This window comes from Marmota flaviventris, chromosome 3, assembly GCF_047511675.1.
Source record: "Marmota flaviventris isolate mMarFla1 chromosome 3, mMarFla1.hap1, whole genome shotgun sequence".
In the NCBI taxonomy this organism is placed as follows: domain Eukaryota; kingdom Metazoa; phylum Chordata; class Mammalia; order Rodentia; family Sciuridae; genus Marmota; species Marmota flaviventris.
Genome location: NC_092500.1, coordinates 53154290 through 53159605, shown reverse-complemented (window position 1 = coordinate 53159605; position 5316 = coordinate 53154290).

Genomic DNA, 5316 nt, shown 5'->3' with positions numbered 1-5316 from the left:
CATCTCTTCAAAACATCCTTGGCAAAACATTACAGGAAGAGGAAATGGAAAATAACAATGAAAACCAACAGTGGGAGGTAGGACACTAAAGGGGGGAAAATAATCAAAGTGGAAAACAAACCATATTTAGTAACATAAATAAACAAATATGGCTGGAAGAACAACCCATATCTCAATAATAACCCTAAATGTTAATGGCTTAAACTCACCAATCAAGAGACACAGGCTAGTAGAATGGATCACAAAACAAGACCCAACAATATGCTGCCTACAGGAGACGCATTTGATAGGAAAAGACATACATAGGCTGAAGGTGAAAGGTTGGGAAAAATCATATCACTCATATGGACTTCGGAAACAAGCAGGAGTATCCATACTCATATCAAATAAAATAGATTTTAAGCCAAAGTTAATCAAAAGGGATAAAGAGGGACACTACATACTGCTCAAGGGAACCATACACCAACAAGACATAACAATCATAAATATATATGCCCCAAACAATGGTGCAGCTATGTTCATCAAACAAACTCTTCTCAAGTTCAAGAGTCTAATAGACCACCATACCATAATCATGGGAGACTTCAACACACCTCTATCACCACTGGACAGATCTTCCAAACAAAAGTTGAATAAGGAAACTATAGAACTCAATAACACAATTAATAACCTAGACTTAATTGACATATATAGAATATACCACCCAACATCAAGCAGTTACACTTTTTTCTCAGCAGCACATGGATCCTTCTCAAAAATAGATCATATATTATGTCACAGGGAAACTCTTAGACAATACAAAGGAGTAGAGATAATACCATGCATCCTATCTGATCATAATGGAATGGAACTGAAAATCAACGATAAAAGAAGGAAGGAAAAAGAATACATCACTTGGAGAATGAACAATAGGTTACTGAATGATCAATGGGTTATAGAAGACATCAAGGAGGAAATTAAAAAATTCTTAGAGATTAATGAAAACACAGACACAACATATCGGAATCTATGGGACACATTGAAAGCAGTTCTAAGAGGAAAATTCATTGCTTGGAGTTCATTCCTTAAAAAAAGAAAAAACCAACAAATAAATGATCTCATACTTCATCTCAAAATCCTAGAAAAAGAAGAGCAAAACAACAGCAAAAGAAGTAGAAGGCAAGAAATAATTAAAATCAGAGCTGAAATTAATGAAATCGAAACAAAAGAAACAATTGAAAAAATTGACAAAACTAAAAGTTGGTTCTTTGAAAAAATAAACAAAATCGACAGACCCTTAGCCATGCTAGCGAAGAGAAGAAGAGAGAGAACTCAAATCACTAACATACGGGATGAAAGAGGCAATATCACAACAGACACTTCAGAAATACAGAAGATAATCAAAAATTATTTTGAATCCTTATACTCCAATAAATTAGAAGATAGTGAAGGCATAGATAAATTTCTTAAGTCATATGATCTGCCCAGATTGAGTCAGGAGGATATAGACAACCTAAACAGACCAATATCAATTGAGGAAATAGAAGAAACCATCAAAAGACTACCAACTAAGAAAAGCCCAGGACCGGATGGGTATACACCAGAGTTTTACAAAACCTTTAAAGAGGAACTAATACCAATACTTTTCAAGCTACTTCGGGAAATAGAAAAAGAGGGAGAACTTCCAAATTCATTCTACGAGGCCAACATCACCCTGATACCTAAACCAGACAAAGACACTTCAAAGAAAGAAAACTACAGACCAATATCTCTAATGAACCTAGATGCAAAAATCCTCAATAAAATTCTGGCCACTCGGATACAAAAACATATCAAAAAAATTGTGCACCATGATCAAGTAGGATTCATCCCTGGGATGCAAGGCTGGTTCAATATACGGAAATCAATAAATGTTATTCACCACATCAATAGACTTAAAAATAAGAACCATATGATCATCTCGATAGATGCGGAAAAAGCATTCGACAAAGTACAGCATCCCTTTATGTTCAAAACTCTAGAAAAACTAGGGATAACAGGAACATACCTCAATATTGTAAAAGCAATCTATGCTAAGCCTCAGGCTAGCATCATTCTGAATGGAGAAAAATTGAAGGCATTCCCTCTAAAATCTGGAACAAGACAGGGATGCCCTCTCTCACCACTTCTGTTCAACATAGTTCTCGAAACACTGGCCAGAGCAATTAGACAGACGAAAGAAATTAAAGGCATCAAAATAGGAAAAGAAGAACTTAAATTATCACTATTTGCAGATGACATGATTCTATACCTAGCAGACCCAAAAGGCTCTACAAAGAAACTATTAGAGCTAATAAATGAATTCAGCAAAGTGGCAGGATATAAAATCAACACGCATAAATCAAAGGCATTCCTGTATATCAGCGACAAATCCTCTGAAATGGAAATGAGGACAACCACTCCATTCACAATATCTTCAAAAAAAATAAAATACTTGGGAATCAACCTAACAAAAGAGGTGAAAGACTTATACAATGAAAACTACAGAACCCTAAAGAGAGAAATAGAAGAAGATCTTAGAAGATGGAAAAATATACCCTGTTCATGGATAGGCAGAACTAACATCATCAAAATGGCGATATTACCAAAAGTTCTCTATAGGTTTAATGCAATGCCAATCAAAATCCCAACGGCATTTCTTGTAGAAATAGAGAAAGCAATCATGAAATTCATATGGAAAAATAAAAGACCCAGAATAGCAAAAACAATGCTAAGCAGGAAGTGTGAATCAGGCGGTATAGCGATACCAGACTTCAAACTATATTACAGAGCAATAGTAACAAAAACAGCATGGTACTGGTACCAAAACAGGCGGGTGGACCAATGGTACAGAATAGAGGACACAGAAACCAATCCACAAAACTACAACTATCTTATATTTGATAAAGGGTCTAAAAGCATGCAATGGAGGAAGGATAGCATCTTCAACAAATGGTGCTGGGAAAACTGGAAATCCATATGCAACAAAATGAAACTGAATCCCTTTCTCTCGCCATGCACAAAAGTTAATTCAAAATGGATCAAGGAGCTTGATATCAAATCAGAGACGCGCCGTCTGATAGAAGAAAAAGTTGGCTACGATCTACAGTCGGTGGGGTCGGGCTCCAAATTCCTCAATAGGACACCCATAGCACAAAAGTTAATAACTAGAATCAACAAATGGGACTTACTCAAACTAAAAAGTTTTTTCTCAGCAAAAGATACAATAAGAGAGGTAAATAGAGAGCCTACATCCTGGGAACAAATCTTTACTCCTCACACTTCAGATAGAGCCCTAATATCCAGAGTATACAAAGAGCTCAAAAAATTAGACAATAAGAGAACAAACAACCCAATCAACAAATGGGCCAAGGACCTGAACAGACACTTCTCAGAGGAGGACATACAATCAATCAACAAGTACATGAAAAAATGCTCACCATCTCTAGCAGTCAGAGAAATGCAAATCAAAACCACCCTAAGATACCATCTCACTCCAGTTAGATTGGCAGCCATTATGAAGTCAAACAACAACAAGTGCTGGCGAGGATGTGGGGAAAAGGGTACACTTGTACATTGCTGGTGGGACTGCAAATTGGTGCAGCCAATTTGAAAAGCAGTATGGAGATTTCTTGGAAAGCTGGGAATGGAGCCACCATTTGACCCAGCTATTCCCCTTCTCGGTCTATTCCCTAAAGACCTAAATAGAGCATGCTACAGGGACACTGCTACATCGATGTTCATAGCAGCACAATTCACAATAGCTAGACTGTGGAACCAACCTAGATGCCCTTCAATGGATGAATGGATAAAAAAAATGTGGCATTTATACACAATGGAGTATTACTCTGCATTAAAAAATGACAAAATCATAGAATTTACAGGGAAATGGATGGCATTAGAGCAGATTATGCTAAGTGAAGCTAGCCAATCCCTAAAAAACAAATGCCAAATGTCTTCTTTGATATAAGGAGAGTAACTAAGAACAGAGTAGGGTCGAAGAGCATGAGAAGAAGATTAACATTAAACAGGGATGAGAGGTGGGAGGGAAAGGGAGAGAGAAGGGAAAATGCATGGAAATGGAAGGAGACCCTCAGAGTTATACAAAAGTACATACAAGAGGAAGTGAGGGGAAGGGGAAAAATAATACAAGGGGGACAAACGAATGTCAGTAGAGGGGGCAGAGAGAGAAGAGGGGAGGGGAGGGGAGGGGAGGGGGGATAGTAGAGGATAGGAAAGGCAGCAGAATACAACAGACACTAGTATGGCAATATGTAAATCAATGGATCTGTAACTGATGTGATTCTGCAATCTGTATATGGGGTAAAAATGGGAGCTCATAACCCACTTGAATCAAATTGTGAAATATGATATATCAAGTACTATGTAATGTTTTGAACAGCCAACAATAAAAAATTTAAAAAAAAAAAAAGAAAACTGTCAACTACGGACTTGGGATGGCTGCCCCAGGACCATTACAAGGGAGTTTCCATTCAAGCAAAAGAGAGTAGAGAAAGAGGTTCTCCAAGAATATAAGGAATTAGTCCTTCATCAACTAAAAAATAATGAGTTTAGTCTCCACAGTTCTTCAAAAGGATGATGACTATCCCCACTTTGTCACATAAGAGATTTGTGAAGTATTCCTAAAGTGTTTACCTGCTAATCTCTCCTTAAGCCACAGGTTGCCTGCAAAAAAATTATTTTCCTGCTGAGGCAGTGCAAAGCAGGGTTTTTTACAAATCAGAATGTGTCCAGTTTGATTTCTCAGTTTCAGTAGCAAGAGTCTGGAGTCTGAAACCATTTTCTACTAGCACCACACAGAGACTTCAATGTCAGTACAGACAGTCCCTGGCTTACAAGAGATTGACTTAAAATTTTTTGACTTCATGATGTTGTGTGTGAAAGCAATGCCCATTCAGTAGAAACTATACTTCACTTTTTGAATTTTGATCTTTCCTCAGGCTCACAATATACAGTAAGATACTTTCACGATGCTGGACCACTTACCACAGTTCCACAAGTCATGTGTTCTCTAAGGATAAATAACCAATATCTTACAATGTGCTGTACAGTCGTCAATAAAGTACATAAAATATTCAACACTTTATTGTAAAATAACTTTTTGTTAGGTATTTTCACCCAACTATAGGCTAATGTAACTGTTCTGAGCATACTTAGGGTAGGCAAGACTAAGCTGTAAAACATTCAGTGTTAGGTTAAAAGCATTTTATGCTTATAGTTTAAAAATATGATGAGTTTATCAAGATGCAACCTCATTATAAATCAAGGAGTGTCTCTATGTTCAAAATGGAAACTATT